The sequence below is a fragment of the Poecilia formosa genome, unplaced genomic scaffold, assembly GCF_000485575.1.
Source record: "Poecilia formosa unplaced genomic scaffold, Poecilia_formosa-5.1.2 Scaffold318, whole genome shotgun sequence".
Taxonomy (NCBI): domain Eukaryota; kingdom Metazoa; phylum Chordata; class Actinopteri; order Cyprinodontiformes; family Poeciliidae; genus Poecilia; species Poecilia formosa.
Window position 1 is genome coordinate 661320 of NW_006800257.1, and position 20668 is coordinate 681987.

At 38.9% G+C, this 20668-nt stretch overlaps 1 long non-coding RNA gene across 1 annotated transcript; it reads left to right on the forward strand.

The window, feature by feature from the left end:
- Positions 1-3636: 3636 nt before the first annotated feature.
- Positions 3637-15157, forward strand: LOC107833055 (uncharacterized). The gene is made up of 3 exons (XR_001658764.1): positions 3637-3783; positions 5421-5426; positions 15147-15157. It is a non-coding gene; the product is annotated as an uncharacterized LOC107833055 (long non-coding RNA).
- Positions 15158-20668: the final 5511 nt, after the last annotated feature.

Below are 20668 nucleotides of genomic sequence, written 5' to 3' on the forward strand. Positions count from 1 at the left end.
AAAAAAATAAAAACAAAAAAGACAGAAACACTAAAATTCTGCTTTGTTCTATCACTAAAAAAATATTTTCTGAGCTGTGTAGTTCTATATAACTAATGTGAGCTGTTCTCAGCACTCTGCAGGTGCCGCCAGATTGTTGTTCATGATTTTTTTTTTGTCTTTACAATGCACCAATAAAAAGGTGCAATAAAAGTCCTCTGAAGCCGAGCAAAAGAGCCATTCATGCTGAGTCATGCTGTTTTTTCCAAAAGCCTGACTCAGCATTTGTTCCCAGATGAAGGCAGGAGACATTTTAGCGCTGGGCAGGTCTCATGGTATTCATCTAACTGGAACAGCATAGCTAAACTTTTGGAAATAGCCTTGAAAGTCAAACTCATATCTTAAATTAGAGGGGATCATTGTTTTTGTTGCACATGTAGCAAATTACCAACAAATCAACTCAAGTACTGTATGTTTGGCCTTTTCTACCATTTTTTTTCATAAACACACTGAACTGTTGACCAATGACTTGTTTCCGTTGAGCGATATGATATGGGTCAGTGTGGGTCGGTACGCTATGGCAAACCCAAACATATAACTTTAATCTTACGAAAGAGCTTTATGGGGCTATTCTAGTGAGAACTTGCTGCACTTACATCATATCAAAAGACTTTCTCATGGGAGGAGTCGGATTCTTTCAAGACCAAGTAAAAACAATGGAAAACTAAGCCATTAAACCTGGGTTAGCTGCTTTCCAAACACCAGCCAATAGCATGTCAGGAAGATATTTCAACATCCTATACTGTTTTTTTTCTAATACATTAGAAATGTGCTACAAAAAAATCCACAAAATAAGCAGATTTTTCAAGAATAATTTTGACTTGTATTCCACAGGAAATCTGTAAATAGTTGAATCTGTGAATACTTCTGGATGTTCACCGTGTTAGAAAAGTCGCCATAAGGCAGTTTGTAGGCAATGATGTAATTAAAAACCTGTAAAAACTGAAAGTCTTCATTAAATTTTATTGCAAAAACTTGAAAAGTGAAGCTGGAAGTCTACACAATAAAACTTTTATTTAAAAAAAAAACATTTTATGAAACAAACATATGTCAAATGTTGTTGTGTTGCAACAGTATTAAAAGAAATCGTGTCCATTTGAAAAATATTTCAAAGGAAAAAAAGTTGAATTTGAATGAGCAGGGAGAGAAGTGCAGGGTTCAAACATCCTGACAGATTGCAGATGCAGCAGTAATTTGACAGGAACTGATGTCGTCGTTCTTCCTGTCGGAGCTTCCTCTCAGGAATCTGTTCAGTCTGTTTTTCATTCAGGAGGGACGTGGAAATGCTACTGAGAAGTCTGGAAAACTTTTTATTCTCACCGTAAACACAAACGTTTTTATTTTCTGAACATTTTCACCTTTTCTTCTAAACAAACACAAACTTCAAGCCAGACGATGTTGATTTTATATGAAACACAATGCAAACAAAGTTGAAGGGAAATAGTGTTACAATTGGATTTGGGTCTATACTTTGACTGGGCCATTCTAACACATGGATATGCGTTGATCTATTCTAAACCATCTATTGTAGTTCTGCCTGCATGTGTAGGGCTGTTGTCCTGTTGGAAGGTGGACCTCTCCCCCAGTCAGTGTTTTTCTTGTTCTTTCTAGAAGTATCACATTCTAAATAAAATTCAAATTCATGACACATTTTCAGATTTCACTTTGAAGATTTTAGTTTTCTTTTCTTTAAAACCATGCATAATTTCCTTTCCACTTTATTATCTGCACTGGTTTGTGCCGGCCTGTCATCCGGAGCCATAATAAAGTACAATAAAGTTTGTAGTTGTGATGTGACAAAATGGGTGTGAAGACTTTCAGTTTTCAGTGGCTCTGGTGAAAAACCTCTAAAAGGAAATCAAACATCTTCAACAGTGGCATCATTGTGATCAGTCAGAAATTCCAGCATTTTGTCACTGTGTGATTGTTTCTAGCAGCTGACACAAGCTGCTGGTCTTGGCCTTGTCTGATGAATATCTGTCAGCCTGCATGATCTGCTGCAAGCTGATAACTCTGATGTCCTGCATGTATCCATGCGTCGTAGCGGTTGCCTTCTGACTGCAGCAGACTGACACATTGTTGCAGAGGGAAACATTCTTAAAGCTATGTTGAGGAGCAGAATAAAGCCATGGACCAAATTCTACAAATACCTAAACTGACGACAAATCTGTGGAACGTGACAAGAAGATAAATTTGACCTGTGGAAGTCCTCACCTCACATCTTACAGAACTTCAAACTTTACCATCTCATGAGCTCCAAATCAACTTTATCTACTCAGTTCTGACTCAAACAAAAATCCCCCAAAAAAACAAACAAAAGACCAACACATATAACAACTGTGAAAAATATAGATGTTTGTTTTACTCAGAGAAGAGTTGTGTGTGTTTGTATTCAGTCCCCTTCACTCTGCTACCCCTAAATGAAATCCAGCGGACCTAGTAAACAGAGTCTAACTGGTGTTGGTGTTATTAACTCTCAGTCCCAGCAATGATGAAGGCAGCAGCACAGGAAGCAGCAGCAGAGAGCTAGAGACTACATCCTGTTTCAGATCAAATATGTGTCAATTACTTTTCACTTCCTCTGTTTGGGTTTCTTGCTCATTTGTTGGTTTGTCTGCCTGCAATGTTTTCCAAGATTTTCAGGCAGATCAGAGTTTGCTTGTTTGAATTCAGATAAGATAAATATTGTATTTGTCCCCATAGAGAAATTGATTTGTGGTTTTAAGAAAGAACATAAAACAGCTCATTTGCCGCTAAGCGCCTCCTGGGCTCGACGATCTACAGCAAAATGTGAAAGTCTTTCTGTCCTTCATCACCAAAACTTGGATTTGGGTCGTTCAGCACAACCCAGCACAAATGTCAAACATATTTCAACATTCTTGTGCCTGATTGCTAGCACATCTATGTGTACGAGATCAAAATTTCAAAGGCACAAATTTCGCCGGCTGGTTGACTGGAGGAAGACAAGCGACAGGCGACCGCGCAAGTCCCATAGGAAATGAATAGAGAGGGATTGACCTCGTTTACCTGTGTCCAGTTCTTCACACTGTCACCCACGCTACAACACAAGATATAGAAAAAACACAAGTACATACAGAGCAACTGGGGTCAGTTACACCACAAACTGACCTGAAAGCGCTGCTATGGAACAACTCGCAGAGCATCTGCTAGCATCTGAAAGGGTAAGGCACCAACCTACTTAGAGACAGCTGTCGTCTAATCTGGGCAAGGCAGGTAATAAGGGTGCATTCACACCAGCTCTGTTCAGTCCGCTTTAATCCAACTCCAGTTTGTTTGCCGATGAAGTTCAGTTCATATGAGCAGGTGTGAACGACCAATCAAACTCTGATGCAGACCAAAAAAGCAAACTCTGGTCCGCCTAGAAACCTCAGTCTGGGTCCGGTTGAAATGAACTGTAGTACTGTTCAAATGCATGTGAACACCAAGGGGACCTGAAGACTACACCAAAACCAGGAAACAGACTACAGCACAAGGCATTATGGGTAAAAACAACCAAAGCAAACACGCAAGTCTAGTGCTAGCGTGCTAGCTAAATAGATTGTGGACTTTTACTAAAGACAAAAGAGAAATCCTACAACTGCTAAAATCTGATGTCACTCCATTTTGGTTTACATTTCATAAAGAAGTAAGCTGTGTTCAGTGTCTTCTTCAGAGTTTTTCGTGTCGTTTCCTTGAGTGGTTCTTGGTGCAGCGCCACCACAGGCGTGGAGGGAAACGGGTTTAGTTTGTTTGACACAGCACAATGTGAAAGTGAACCACAGCAGCTGGAAATGGAACAAATGTTGAAATTTTGTTCCCCAGCAGAACTGAGTCTAACGGACTATAAGGGGAAAACACCCCAAGAGAAGCAGCAGAGAGACCCATGGCAACTCAGCTCAGGTGCAAGTAGAGGGAAGCTGCCAGTGGTGGACTTCCAAACTCTGGCTTTTTATCAAAGAACAGCAAAAAGAAAAAATTGCCACAAGTCATTAAAAAATGGAACCTTTGGCCTAGATGCAAAAGCCTGACTATCAAGGAAAATTCTGTTTATCATCAAAAAAGCCCGTCGCTGAGGTGAAACATGATAAGACGGAACTAAATAATGGGAAATCCTTGTAGAGAACTTGTTTTGAGGATGCATAAGACTGGAGCAGAGGTATAAAATCTTGATAAAATTCAGTAAAGTTTGTGGTTGTAGTGAGATAAATGAGGAAACGTTCCCTACCCGGTTCATAGAAGAATCTCCCACCTGCTTTTGCTTTGTCTTTAAACACGTTCCCAGTGCCGGGCCAGGTGTTTGTTTCCACCTCAGGATAGGCACGTGTTGTGTTTTGCGTGGTTTCATGTGACCGTCGCTGTTGGAACCTGTAATACTGAGCTCTGCTGATGGAGACTGGAAACACACAAACATGGCCGCTCCGATTCTAGAGGCTTATAAACAGAAACTTTAGACAGGCTCACGCTGCTGAGGCTCAGAGGAGGACGCACAGAGCAAATATTATATATAACAAACTGTTTTAAAAAGGTCCCTCATGGACATCACACTAACCTGTCAACAGACCTGGATGTGATAAAAACATCAAGTTCACTGTTGACACCAAAATTCAGTTTCTATACAGAACAGAGGCTGAATCCTCCACAGCAGGGTCAGGGTTAGAATGGACTCACCGGTCTGAGAGGGCAACAATGATTCACTTCAGGTTTAATATATATGTACATGTAGGATTATAATACTACATGTTTTTATAAAATCTTTTATAAAATCATAATCAAGAGCCAGAAAGTGAGAAAAGAGTCCTAGATGCTTAAAAAAAGGTTCAGACGTGTAAGAATTAGGACACAAAATGTTCATAATATCCAGATATGTTCTAACATGTCCAGATATTTAATATATGTTTTTAAAGGACAAAATAAACCAAAGTGAAGTATTTAGCAATTTATGAGTCTGGTAAGAAATTTAAAGAGACCTCAAAGAAATTTGAATTCAGTTATAACGCAGTCTGGAAAATAGTCGCGTTCACCCTGAAAGAAGACAGCAAGCTGCTGAAGGAACTGTCCAACAAGTCTCCACTGGTCCAGGCTGCTGCTGATTCTGGCTAAGTCCTTCTGCTACAATCTTCTGTTTGAAGATATTGTAGTTTTAAATAATTTTTGTCTGATTTTATTGCTTTGTTATTTTGACTTAAAAAAATATATATGTTTTTGGTTGGATCTAGTGGCCTTTTCCCATTTTCTGACAGCAGGTAGACAGAAACAAGGGGTAAACTTGTGGTAAACTTGTGGTAAAGGTACTGAGGCTGGGCACAAAGACAGGCGGTGAGGCCAAAACCAGAGTCCACATGGAGCAGGGTTTGGAGGTACAGCAGGGAAACTAAAAAGAGTCAAAGGTGAGGGTGACTGGACAGGAAACATGGTCAGAGACACAAACATGGCCTAGTCAAAGTTTGACAACAGACAAACTCACAGAGTGAGTGGAAACCAGGAGTTTATATAGGAGCAGCACAGGCGAAAGCAATCAGCAGAGGTGGGCAGGGCAGAGCAGTGGTGCATCATGGGACTTGGCAGCAGAGGTGGACAGTAACTATAGTTACATTTACTTAGATTGTATATTTTACCTTCTGTAAATATTAGTTTCGTAAGTTTCTACAAAATAAATGATGTAGAAAATAATTTCTTCTTCCTTGGTTTGTAAACCGAATTTTAAAATCCATATTGAAATCGTATCTAAAACATCTCTGGATGTAACTATTGAAGGAAATAACAAGCGCTGATATCTGAATGTCTACTTTTGAGTTCAGTTCAATTTTTATAATTTCCTCATGAGCTGGCATTCTGGATTCAAGGCAACTATTTCACAAATCATGTTCAAATATAAGATATCATCCCTAAGAAATTTCATGTAAATAAAAGAAAAATATCATTAATTTATTCACTTTAATTGGTTAAAGACTGAGCATAAATATATGAATGGATGTTTCAGATGTATTTGTTTTTCCTTTCAATGAAGCAAAGTGAGGAAAACGAGTAAACTTCACACAACTTAGACTAATATTTTCAACCAGTAGAGGGCGCTGGAGTAGACTTCCTATGAAGGTCAAACGAATGTTTTTTTTTTTTTTTTTTGCCGTCCTTGACAGTATGGCGGTGGGGTTTAAGGCTTAGTTCAATAGTCTTTGGTTGCAAAATGTTTACATCTTTAAAATATATATTTTTAAATTTTTTAAAACAAAGTCAAACAACCTAAAAGAAATTGTAGAAATGTAATTGTAGTTGTCTGAATGGTTGTGTTCAGTGTTAAACTGTGCAGTTCACTCCGTCACCCTGGACGTCAACCCGTCACATCTGCTAAAAACAACCCGTCTCCTGCATCCGACCATCATAAAGTCAGGTATGGTGAAAAAAAAAAATTCACTAGGTAAAAATAAAAAAAATCTGTTTTATATTTGACAAGATGTTTTTAAAGATGTAAACGACGTCAAACTCATGGCCCGTGGGCCGAACACAGCTCACCACAGTTATTTGTGGCCCTCTAGACTCCAGAGGGTCACTTTTATAGAGCTTTCAATAACATTTGTGTTAAGTGTTTTATCATTAAGTCAAAGCAGTTTTTACGTGTATAATGCCAAATTATGTCAATGTGAAAGACATTTTAATATAATTTGATTTTAGGAAGTACTCATCAAATACAGAATCAGCTATTTATCGGTATTCTGACAGTTTGCTAATGTTTAGTTTCACAGACTCTAAGATGGATAAGAGAAGTTATTTCCACTAAAGGGGTAAGACTAGCAGGTAGGGTTTTAGGGAGTTCAGTTTTTTTTGTTTTTTTTTTTGTTTTTTGCTGATATTCTTTGTTCAATGACAAAAACAAAGTTAATTTTTGTTTTTTTGTCTTTAATTGACCAGACAGGAATAAAACACAAGACTCCATGTTATTATTTAAGGGCTCATCTCTTGTTTTTCCAGGACTGCACAGCAAACCGTTTCACCATTATCACCTCTACCTCTAGAGGGCACTATGTGCCTTAGTTCAGCCATTTTAAAGTTGGCCCTCTGACTTCACATTCGTGCAGGGCCATGTTTGAGTCTGTCCTGCTGTGCTTTGGAGAGAAGAGAGAGAGAGACAGAGAGAGAGAGAGAGAGAGAGAGAGAGAATCTCTCCACACCTCCATGTTTACCTTTCCAGTCAGCTTTGTTTTCACAAAGGCAACTGAGACTGTTTGGGTCAGAAGAGCTGCAGCTGGAGGGAGGGTCGCCTTTTCACCCCAGTCCCCCCTCCTTGCCCCCATCATCTAAAGAAAGGAGACACTCAACAGCTGTGGCCTTTATAACACCTTCAACACCTGCAGCAGGCCTCCTCCTGAGAGATGTTTTCATGTTGTGCCTTAGTATTTACACTTGTGTTCTATGGATGTGTTCTTTTTGGTCAGTTATAGCAAGAACCTGTCACATGACCCTCTGTGGAATTGTGGAAAAGCAGTATTTACTATAGGTTCTGAGTTCAGGACTCAAAAACAAGAAGGAAACTAACAAATGACATAAGGAAACAGAGGAGCTAATTACAAGTGAGTGGATGCAGCTGGGGAAAGGAGTAGGGAGAGGCAAATGGTGGAGATGAACCAAAACAGTAAGATATAAGAAGATAAAACGATAAGAAACGATCAAAACAGAAACATAAATGAGAGTAAAAGTCAACACACCAACGGCTCATAACGGTATTATAACCATAAACAGATATTTCATGCTTATAACCCGTCACCTGTGGCTGAATGTAGGAAGTAATTCCTCCAGAGTCGTATAAAATACTCATCAGCTGTTATTGCAAACGCTTGATGGCGACTGCTACAGCCGAAGGCGGCTCAAGGAGTCATTAGAGGAAATGGTTGTTCACATTGTGCCTCGTTGGTTTAGATGAATGAAATGATCATGTGACAACAACTGTTTAATATCATCGTCTGAAACTAAAATGAGTGTGAAATACTTTTAAAAAAAATTAGTCTGTGATTCTGTAATAGAAAAGTAATTTTCCACATCATAGTAACCACATTATTTTAATAGCACACTAGAAAATAAAATAAAAAACATTTGAATTTGAACCATTAATTAATTTAAAGAAATGTCTGGTGGCAGACAACTCCATTTTATTCCCCTTCTGTCCACTATCTTCACCTTGTTGCCTTAAGATTAAATATCTTGTAACATTTTACAATGTATTAATTCCACCACCAGGCGATGGTGACGCCATGTTGGAAAATTAATCTTTGTAAGACCCCTAAAATAGTTCCCATTTAAGGTGGGTGAACGATCCAACGTTTCCATGGCAACACAGAGACTGATGAAAGTTAAGGAAAACTTCTTTAAGATTTTATGGTTGCTTCATGTTAATACATTAGTTTATCCATGCATAGAAAAGAGATGGAGCCCTTGATGGAGATGGAAACACCTTATCCAGAAACAATAAGCTCAAGCTGGGTGAGAGTAACACTCGTTGTTGGTTAGCAAACAAAAGGTCAGGATGGAGAACCAGAGGAGGTGAGAGGTGGAGGGTAAACATTGATGAGATGAGCAACGGGGAGTTTGTGGAGGACAAAAGTTTGGTGGAGGGGGCTGGGTGGGATTTCAGAGTTCCTGTGGAGTTCTGAAGATTCTCCGTCCCCCTTCTGTCCTGTTCATCACCAGGCAGAGCTGAAACTGCTAACACTGATGACGATTTGCTTGTAGATTACTTTCAAGCTGTTTCTTTTCCTAATGACGTTTTTTGAAGAAGTAAACTAAACTGAAATTGATCATTTGTATTTTTGATGGCGGTCATTTTGATTTATTTATATTTTTTACATTATAAGCACATTGGGATTTTCTGGATCAGATTTACACAAAGTAGTAAATGATTGTGAGGTGGAAGGAAACGAAACAGTCTTTTTATAAATTTCCTCCCCAAAACAAAAATGAGAAAATGTCATCAATGAGACCAAAACTGACTTTTTGACCTACATACAGCACTAAGTTCATTTTAACTTATCAAGTCTTACTGGTACAAACCACAGCATGTATCTGTTTCATTGGGATGGATGTTAAATGACTTATAGAGAGAAATATTTGCTGACAGAAAACTGGACCAGATGGAGCCAATGGCTTCCATCAGGTGGAAGAAAAAAATATGTATGATGTTGCTACAGAACGTTCCATGGGGGATGGTACTTTGTGTTACCAATAGAAACTCTAGTTATTGTAGATAGCAGGCTAAATGTGAAGATCAGGAGATCCCTGAACACACCTGTTAGACAGCTGCAAAATGTCCACTGCGTATGTTCATAATGTCCACTTTGTGGGTACAAAGTGACCTCACGTTACCTAACTAACTTTACTTTAACTGTCCTACTGGCAAGAACCAAATGCCTACAAGGTACAAACTGACCCATGGTTGGCATAAAGTTTCTGGCGTCACCATTTTGTATCGGACACTCAGTATGATCACATCTGCAAATGTCCTGAGTGAAAACCTGTCAGTTTCCACAGGACTTTCTGTGAAGATCCACCTCTCTGGATATGCTTCGAAATGTTTACCTTGTAAACCATTTTGAGAAACATGTATGCCTTTCCTCTCACTTTTATGCCTATGAACTGCCATGTGTTGGTTTATCACAATAAGTACGTTCATTTATGTTTGTAGCTGTAAAGTGATAAAACAGGAAGTTCAAAGGTTGCAAAAGTCGAGTCAAATGTGTGTCATGTGTCCCAGTTTTTAACTCTAAAAAATCCCAATGAAACTGAAAACAAGCCGTCTCCCCCGCCGACTCTCCCTCAGTTATCTTCCATCAGACCGCCTTACTTCCTCTGTTCTATGCAAAAATGAGTGACTTATTAACCGTGCCTTGATTTCAATTGTGACCTCATGGTGACCCGTCAGTAACCCGGCAGCCGAGAGGTTTCATCTACCCGCCGCGCTTTGAAATGCAAATGCAATGACTCGTCACACACAGTCCTGACATTGTTACCATGCCAGAGGTTGTTGGGTTTTCAGCTCGGACCAGCGGGTGAGGTGGATCACACATTTTTGATTGTTTGTTGACTTTTCCTAACAGGTCATAATGATCAGTTTGGGCCTGAGGCTGTTAGTTAACAAGCCACTGGAGCTCAAATGTGTGTGATGTTGGTTTCGGTTATCCTTTGAATTTCATTTTTTCATCTTCACTCTTATCTTCCCTAACTTTTTACAAGTGACCCCATCCAGGATGTAGCCCAAAATACTTCTAACCAATGTAAATATCTAAAAGTAGTCTTACCTACCCGCTTCTTCCTCCTCACTGTTTTAACAGATGTCCTCTAAAGCCACCAATTCTTCTCGGTGGGAGGCGTAGTGAAGGTGAGAATGTGAGCATAAGCCGCTCCTTTTGAATTTTAAAACCAGATGTTAACAAAAAATAGCACTGATGAGAGGTAAAAACAAAAAGATTGAAACTGCAGATTAAATTCTAGTGACATGAAAGCTGAAATGAAAGCATTTTCAGGTGTTCAACATGTATAGGTTTTCTACAAACAGCAGTTTAAATTCCTAAAGAAATCAAAGCTGTGTATGATGGCCGTTATGTTGCTAACTTATTGACTTTCTTGCTATATTTAACAACATTTCAGACAAAAAAATCTGTAATGGCCAAGTTTGGAATTGGCAGGTCCGGCTTTTTAAAGATTGGTAATCAGCAATCGGCCAGAAAACTGGGTCAGGCCAGGGTTAGGGTAGCTAGTTTGAACTATTAGAACAGGAAGTTATGAGTGTTCTAAGAGGAGGTATAAAGTTCTTGTGTATTTCAAATATTCAGTGATGATGGCAGTTCTTAACCGTTGTACTTACTGGTGTATTCTTGGCCTGGCAGAGTATTTGGATGGACTGTCATTGAATACCAACTCCTGGTGCAGAAGCCAGACCAGAATCAAAGAGCTTCTCATAATGCAAAAACAAAATACTGAAGAATCTCTGGGTGATAGTTGCTGATAGAGAAAGGCACACTTTGAAAGATCTATGATGTTTTAGAGCCACTGCAGAAAAGGAAATAAAGGCAGAGTAAATTTCTATCAAAAAACTTTTGATATTAATCTCAAAAGTTTTCTGGAAAAAAAAACTTGGGTATTTCTGAGTTTCAAAAGTTGAAAACGTTTTACCTTTTGAAACTCAGAAATTTTCTAGATTAATCTCATAATTTCTGAGTTTTTCCTTTTTTTCTAGAAAATTTTCAACTTTTGAAGCTCAGAAATCTTGTTTTATTTTCTAGAGATTAATTTCAAAATCTCTGATATGCCATCATATTAAAAGACAGAACTTTTTGAAATGATAAGATTAAAACTGGTAATAAATGTGTTCTGAAGCACAAACATTTGAATGTAATCACATAACTTATGGAGCCACAATATTATTGGTCCAATCATTCATTTTTGGTATAAATTTCTATTTTTAAAACAGAAAGTTTGACAGAAATGACTGTTATAGATCAATCTGAGGGTAGTGTGTTCACTCGTTGGCTCGTTATTGCTAATTAAAGTGAGCAGTGTTGGTATGTGTGGTAAAGGTTGGTGGGAGGAAACAGCAGAAGGTTGATTTGAAAGTGAAATTGGATATTGAACTGAAGTGACCTGCCTGGATCTCGGTCAGTGTGTTTGCGTGCTGCTGGATTATCAGAGGAAAGGCATGTCAGGGTATCAACCGCTAACAAATTTGGGACAATTGAGTGTCAAATTAGCAACAATATCAACTCAGGGTGAAAAATAATTACAATCAATACGATCCCCAGGCTAGAGTCCCTACGTCCTTGAACAATTGCTGGATGGTTCTGCTGAGTTTTTTCTTCTTGCAGCTGTTTTTCATATTTAGCTAACTTGTATTGATGTCTGTAATGATTCCCATATTAGGAGACAAAAGCTCCCTTCACACCGATGTCAGGAGCAAATAAAGTCTAGGATTAGTAGCCTGCCTGAAGTCAAAGCTGTTGTTCGGTTTTCAAGCATGCATGATTTCTTAGAGAGCGTGGAGTTACAGGGCGAAGTGGTACATGTTGACCAGTCATATGGCTACCACACTCCATGCCAAAGTCAGTCGTCCCATTAATTACAAGAGACAGGCGTCCTGACTGAGCAGTGCACACTGCCCCCATTTATCCCCGCTGACCTGTTCGCACAGCGACCATTTTGTGCCGGGCCCTGAGCCTTGTAATTGGCTGCAGCCGCACAACGCAGACCTTCACACGGGGCCACTCTGGAGGCTCTCAACCGCTCGTCCACATCAGCCCCACACAGGATCGGCCTTCACAACAGTCGCTCTGTTCTGGTGCTTCAATGCTCCTGTGTTGTGAGGAGATTGGACTGTACAGTGCCGAGGTTCATTCCAGGTGCAAAACCGTATTCTTCCCAAACACCTTACCTAGAACACAGACGAGCACCTTCAGCAGAAAGCTGAGACTGAAGAGCTGTTAACGGAGGAGTAACATTAGCCATGTTTTCATCAACGTTTTTTACCAAAGTGCATTTGGAAGCATCATATTGGAAAAGGTTGATGGAAACTACAAAATTTGAGATAATTTTCTTCAGTTTTGGAAAAAAAAAAGTTTTTAGGCTAGCTTGAGGTGGTTTTAGCCTTTTCTGAAAAGGCGTTAATGAGATGGAAACACATTTGTTGAGTAAGTTCTGATGTAGCGAACGCTTCCATTCTGTGAGACATTTTAATAGTTCGCTTAACAATCAAACGGAAACTTAGCTATAAGCTGCATTTACATAAATTCCAAAAATAAATTTGCTTAATGGAAACACAGCAATTTCCTGCTGGTACTCTATTTTTTTTTACTGATTTATGCTACGGTGTATTACAGCCATTGTAGGTAGGAAAATGAAAGGAAGAGAAAATCTCAGTCCAGAAAATCTTGGAAATTTTGTAGAAAAAATAAGGACATTTTCTGAGTTTGAAAAGTTGAAAATTTGCTAGAAAAAATTAGAAATTTTGACAATATCAGAAATTTTCTATCCAAAAATATGGAAATTTATGAGTAGCAAAAGTTGAAAACTTTCAACTTTTGAATAACAAATTTTTCCATGTTTTTTTCTTGAAAATGTCTGAGATAAATCTCCAGATTTCTGTGTTTTTCGGTGGAACTTCAGTCTTCCTTGTTTTCCATCTACAGTACATCTTTAGATTTGGGCCAATCAAGTCTTATGAACTACATGACCTTGAGGTATTTTGTTTGGACCGATTTGTTGAGTTTGTTTGAATTCCTGGAGGATTTTTTGGAGAGCAGACGGGAGAATCTGACCAAACTCTCCTCATTGATGGGCTGATTGCTTCCTTGTGGCTGGGAAAATTAGAGCCATTCTCAATTCAAGTGACTAATTTCCTTCTTTAAAAAAAACAACAACTTGAAAAAGCCTTCACTGCAGGGTTTTTTCCGCTGTAGTCTGCTGGAGAGTCGTCTCCAACGATCCTGTCATGCCTTGCACATCTACACAGCACACAGCAGCCGTGAAGCGTGCCTCGGCCCTCACATTCCTCCCCTGGTGAAATCATTTTTTTTCTAGCCGCCGCAGATTTGTTTGGTCACGGCGGCGCCTGCTTGATAGATGTGTTTCTGGCTGTGAAACACCTCCTGTACCCTTCGTCACATTAGCCGACATCACCTCCAGCGAGTTTACAGCGAGCCTGCGAAGTTCGTCAGTCGGTCCGCTGACTTCGCCGGAGCCTCTCGTGGAGAACAGCCAGAGACGAAGGTAGAAATGTAGCGGAGACGCTAATGCTGCGCGTGGCCCGCCGCCAGACATTATGCTCGAAATAGCAGCAGTGTTGAAAAATGACTACCCAGCATGCTTCGCTCCAGGTGTACAGCTTTGCCAGTACAAACACTCAAAGGGGAGGAGGAGGGGGGTAGGAGAGGTACAGCTATGTGTGCTTAGGCATTTTCCAAGAACTCCACTAAAATAAATGAGAATGTTCGCCCAAACATCTCAGCTTTCAGTCCTTTTTGAACCAGAAGTCAGAATGTACTGAACCTGTTGAGTTTTTTCTTTGGGTAAATGTTCTTGTACTTGACCGTAACTTAACCACCCAGTCGTGTAGAAATGTACTCTCTTTCTTAGGTTGATAAAATAAACCAAAATACCAATGAGTGACAGAAAGATGGAAAATCGCTTCAAAGCAGATTATAGAAAATGACTTTAAATCGTTGGTTGTCAAATTGGGAGGAAATGACTCCAGTTCAGTTATGAACTGACACACAGCTTTTATATAACGTCTCACAGTTCCCTTTGACTTCTCCGGCTCGCTTCCTTATTTTGTACTTACCCATTGCTGTTCATTGTTTCCTACTTACATTTTTTTTTTTGTGCGTTACGAAATTACAGTTGAAGCCAGATATTTAAATACACTAAATAAGAAGACACATACTCTTTTTTTTATTATTAGCTTGAGTTTCAATCAAACCAAACTTTTCTTGAAGCTTGTGGAAGGAAATCCAAAAGGTTTGACTCATGTCATGGACTTCAAAAGACAGTTATCCCTAATGCTGAGCAAACGTGTGTAAACTTTTGAATTTGAGGAAAGTTACAAAAAAATTCTAAGGGTTTTCTGGAATTCAGCATATAGAAATAATTTTGGTAATTCTAACTAAGCTAAAATTAGAAAAGAACAGATTTAACTTAAGACAGTGAGAGAGAAAAAAATATGTATGTGCCTTTTTATTTGGTGTATGGAAACATCTGGTTCTAACTGGAAAAGCTCTCAAAACTCGGAGCACCACATGGCTCTCATGGTGGTAGAGCAGAGGCTACAGTCCTCCACAGCCGTCCCTGGTTGGAATCCCGGTCCCGGGATATTTGCTGCATCTTTTCCCCTTTTCTCTTTACTTGTCCTTCTATCCAGCTACTGTTGAATGAAGGTCACTAGTGGCATGAAAACATTTAACAAATACTAAAATCGTACATATTTTATTTCTGTGTATTTTACATTTGGAAAAAATTGTATTACATGCAAATTTCTAGCCTGGTTAAAACCAGCCCGTTGTTCTATGCTTCTCTTCGTAAAAAGGGTCTGGGCTGCTGAGAAACAATTGCTTAGTGAAGGCATGGAGTCTGTTGAGGCTTTAGATTTTACCCAATCACTAACGTTTGGCTGTGACGTATGTAATTGCCCACTTCGACTCTATACAGCTTACCAGAAGTTGTGTGAGCTGTAAACAACCATCCTTTACTGCGAAGAGAGACGTGCTGAGCAGTATTTGGAACGAATCTGCTCACTTCCTCCGCTGCCATTGCTAAAACTACAGACAGACTACATTTGTAAATCCATGTCATCATTCACAAATTCTCCTTCTGTCCACTGATTGTTGAAATTCTATGGGAGGGAATCCTAGTGAAAGGGAGAAGGTCCAGACTGAGCTGTGGAGCAAAATTTGAATGAAGTGGAATAGCACAGGAAGACAGTGATCAGGCTAATGATTCCCATTAGCTGTAGTAACATCCTAGTTTCATTGTCTACTGTTACAAAGTATAACCGACGTTATAAAATGAACGAGCACTTTACAAAATCAGTAGTTAATGTGGGTGTGAAACTTCCTCGTGCTAACTATGAATTGATAAACGGTCCGCACAAAACATTTTGAAGAGGTAAAACCCACAGTCCTAATATTCGAAAGCAAATGCCTTACATCTACTTTCCACTGGTTTTTATCCTTGTAATCAGCTCCAGGTTAACAGACTCCCCCTGTAATCATGGGTATTTACTGCCTCCAGCTCAGCAGGACTGTGATGAAAATGTCACACCTATTTAGGTATTGTAATGTTCACAGTGTGGGCTGCACTTTGGGACGCATAAATAAACACAACCCTGAAATGTTAACGTTTAAACAGAGAGGCTGACAATGCCAGCAGTGCTTGTTGGGAACAACCACTGCAGATTTATTTTGGTTGTTTCGTACTGGACTCTTTGGGTTATGAATGGTCCAATCGACCGAAGGCAGCGTCAGGGTAACCATGAACCTGTTTGTAGACAATCATTAACTTTTCTGTAAACTCAAACTCTACCTCAAAGAAATATGTTTATGACTCCAGTAAATAATATTTACCAGCTGGAAGTAACTAAGTTATTTTGGTTTGATGCGGGGTTGTGTTCTGTCATAGTTGATAAAAATCAACTGGCCCAAACAGAGATCAGAACCAAAATGAATAGTGGTCGGTTGCAATAAAAAGATAAAATTATACAGTTCAGCTAAATTACATGTGAAATTTGAAAATGTTTCAACTATTTTCAAATGAAATTTTTAAAATGGATCTTCATCCGGACCGAGGTTGAGGTTTTTAGGTGGATCAGAGTTCGCTCAGAGACTCACCTCACCAAAGAAATCGGACTTGAAAAACGAACCGGAGTTTGATTAAAGGGGACTGAACAGCTGCTGTTCAGTCTGCAAGCTCAGTTTTTGTCCCTTTCACCCTTTAAAATGAAACTTTCTGGTCAGATGAAGTAATTATAGTCATACTATGCTCCATAATATGTAATTATAATAAACTACAATACAAAAAATGATGTTATAGTTGAAGTTCATGGATCCATTATTTTAAGTTGGTTGTAATTGAGTTGATGTGTGGTCATGGTGTTTCGCTCGCATAAAATCTCCATATTATTAAATTAATTATTCTAATGACAAAGGGCTCTGGTGTCAGACTACATCTTTATTTTAATACTACAACTGTAATATGCAGAGACAATTTTCATAGTTCATAGAAAAGCAACACTGACCCCATTGACTTTCCCCCATAAACAGCCGATCGATGGAGCTCAGCAGCCCACTTTCCTTTGAGCTTAATCAAATTTATTGACACAGTTTAATTAAAAAAGAGTAAAGGCAGCAGGAAATAGAGTCGGGGGGGAAATGCTTCCTGCTGAGTTTGGCCACTAGAAAATCTTTGATCAATATTGTCAGATGCCTGAAGAGCATTTTGTCAAAACATCACAGGGAAATTTTTAATTAAATGGAGATTCTTCAAATGAGAACATCTGGTACCATTTTCGAATTTGTGGATCATTTATTCACACAAATAAATGGCTCCGACATTTTCACCACGAAGTGTGTGTGTGTGTGTGTGTGTGTGTGTGTGTGTCTGTCCACAATTTGCTTTCCCACCATTTGTCCTCAATTAAATACAAATGAGTGGTCAGCTGGCCAAAGGATAAGTTTCACACCTCCAGGCAGTTTGGGTAGAAAACAACGAGGCTGTTTATTTATGATCCCATAAAATCTGTTTAATGTACTGAATCATGTTAGTTGGTGTATTTTTTTTTTTTTTGATGGTTTGAGGGAGGTTCTTATAGTCAGGATGTTTATGAAAGACACAGGAGAATGAACAACCTCTTTAACTCCAGACTTTGACTAGGCCACTACCTTAACTTTAGCCTTCTGAGTCATGGTTAGAGGGCAGAGTTCATGGCTTCATCAATCAGAAGTCATGTCAGTTGGTAAATCACATCTCAGACACACTACATTATGACTTTTTCCAGGATTTTAAAATCTGACATTTTATTTTTTTGTACAACTCAACATTTCATGAGCATAACATCAGACTGCTGTGTGATTGTGTCCACCAGTCCCTGGTATTTTCATTGGTGTACTAAGCCGTTACCATGGAATTCTGAAAAATGGAACAATTTTTTAATCTACCGTAAGTAAATGGTTTTATTTCTTTTTTGATCAAGCCTGCTTTATAAAGCCTCCGGCAACAGCTTAGATTGCACTTTAAATGCTGGTTTAAAGTGCCCAAGTTTAAAGTGACACCCCCGGCACTTTAAACCAGAGGTGTCTGAAATGCGGCCTGGGGGCCATTTGTGGCCCACGAAGTGATTTTGTGTGGCCTTCGATCACAATACAAAAACAGCACAAACTTGTTTTTTTTCAGGAGCTTAATGTTGGAGGCTGATGGAGTTAAAAAAATTAACTTTTTACTCCCTTTCAAAAATCATACAGACAAATGAAAGTCTTCTAAACATGGAAAGTACAACCCAAAGTAGTCATGGTCATCTTTTATTAACCATGTTATCCACTTTTAATTACATTTCATAGTAAACAGGACCACAGATATACAGTGACTTTTACTAGAGCGCAGACCTTAGTGAACTTCACTAAATAAGGAAAAAATGTTGTCAACTCCAAACCTGTTCTTGTTGCTGAGAATAAACATTAAAAATAATTCTTCATTTTATTTAAATATAGTGTTGTGTTAGTTGCGCAGATAAAAATTTTGCATTTTTATTGATTCAATTACTTTCCACCTCTTGGCCCAAGAGGTGAAACATTTGGACACTTCAGTTGTAATCAATAAAATGAGAAGCCGGTCGCTTGGCAACCAGCTTCAGCAACATATTAAATGATTGCTAAGTAAGTGGAGACATGCTGAGCGCATAGTGTGATAATTGATCTCTAATTGAAAAACTAAACAATTTCAGATTGAAATTGTTCTTCCAAACTGGCAGATTTAAAAGAGTGCTGCTTTCATCTGTGTGTTGGTCGACCGGCCAGCAGGTCTGTGGAGTCGAGGCGGTGAAAGCGTAACCTTGGTCAACAGGAAACGGCTCTACATTTCGCCCGAGGGGAACCGACACATCTGCCCAAGTATGAATATCACATGAAGAGGCCTTTTTATGTGGAAATTTGGAAAGTGCGCTCATCTTTTAACTTGCAAATGAGAAAATATCAGCTGGCCGGCAACAGCAGAATATTAATTCAATCCTTTATTGTCAACTTTACCTTTGAGGTGAATGAGGTTGGTTTGTGTTCTGCAACAAGGTTCTGTCTAATTAACGCTTTTTATGAATAACGTGCAACGTTGCAGCATGCTGTGAAAATAGGAAGTGGACAAAAACCCAGCTTTCGTCCTTATCCGATACAAATAGTCCAATTTAGTTCGTTATTTCAGCAAACCACTCAACGAGCGCCGCTTTCTCCCTTCAGTTTGGGTTGAACTGCCGAAGGTGAAGCAGCGCTCGCTTGTTTCTGTAAATACTTCTGGTTTTCTGTGGCATTTCTGACAAAAGCTTTACTCCTTTTGGGCTGAACACCACATCCAAGCCAAAGAGCGCAATTAAAATTTGAAAGTTTGCCATCCTGTAAGGCAGAAACCACAGACATACCGTAGATGAAGCCAAGGGCTTAATTAGACGTCTGACTCTGCAGAATTTTTGCTCAAGGACCAGAACTTCAGCACATTGTTAACAAGTGGCTTATGTGACTCACAACTCTAAAGCTAACTAATACGGTCATTATTTGTCCAGCTGCAACTTTTCTGTCATATTTTATTTAACTAGGTAAACCAAGAGGCTATAAGGAAGCCTGTTAGATCTCCTCCTCGCATCAACAGCAGCAGAGGTGGAAACATGTTTATTTCACAAAACAGGCGTAAGAGTGTGTCTAAAATCAATGTCACATGCAGCACCTTCAACATGAATTGGACAAAATAAAAGTGCCTATAGAAGGTAAAGCTTAAAATGATTGTAAGAAATACTGCGAACAATACGGGCATCGCCACGTTGAAGACTTTTGTTAACTGGAACGCTGTTACCACGGGTAACGGGAACAAATTACGAGTTCTTAAAAGGCATTGAGGGGCTGAGGCTCCTTCCGACTCTCCTTTCCTTTTTAGACAAGATCAGATTTTGGTTTTAACGAGATGTGAATCTCATGATAGCGATAAACAAAGCTTCTCGATTTAGCAAGATACAGGAGTAGTATCTCCTTTAAATTTTCAACTTGCTGTTTAGTTTCCATAAACAGCTTCTTCCATTTCTTTGTGAAAGTTACAATTTCCAAAGTTCAAGTTAGAATAATAAACTAATTTTCCCGGATGAATAAATTTTGACTTGAAAGGTTTTTGGTTTCTCTGTTTTCTTGACGTTAAATCCAACATGGCTTCCCTGTTTATAAAACAGAAAAAAACCGTCATTTACTCAGTAAATCTCTTGTTTAACAGGATAGCATTTAGTCATTAAAGCAGAGCCAGACTGAATAAGACTGAAGAGTTTCCGTTTGCCTCACTGCTTCAATAACTTCTACTATGAGAAATACGGCGCCATCTGCTTTTGTTGCTAACAGTAGCTAACCGATAGCAGTGGTGTCCAAACATTTTGCCATTAGGACCAAAGTGTTGTAAACACTTTGAGGACACAAATTAAACAATTATCTGCTCAAAAATAAACTGAACATACAAGAATTTATTATACATATATACTTATATATAATTATAATAATAATAAATATGACTATTCTTCTTCTTCTTCTTCTTATTATTATTATTATAAATATGACTATTATTTTTATTATTATTATTATTATTATTATTAAGATGGTATCAATGTGAGACATGCGTATCATTTCCAAGCATGTTTTGGTGTAAATTTTCTCTTTTTGTCTGGCAGATTGGATTTTGGCACCAGCAGCCCTCCTGACCCCACTAAGGGACAAGGGTGTAAAGAAAATGGATGGATGGATGGATGGATGGATGGATGGATGGATGGATGGATGGATGGATGGATGGATGGATGGATGGATTGGGAAGTACAGCTCAGTAATTATTCCGAATTTGGAAATTCAGAACATTTATTTATTACATCTTCTAA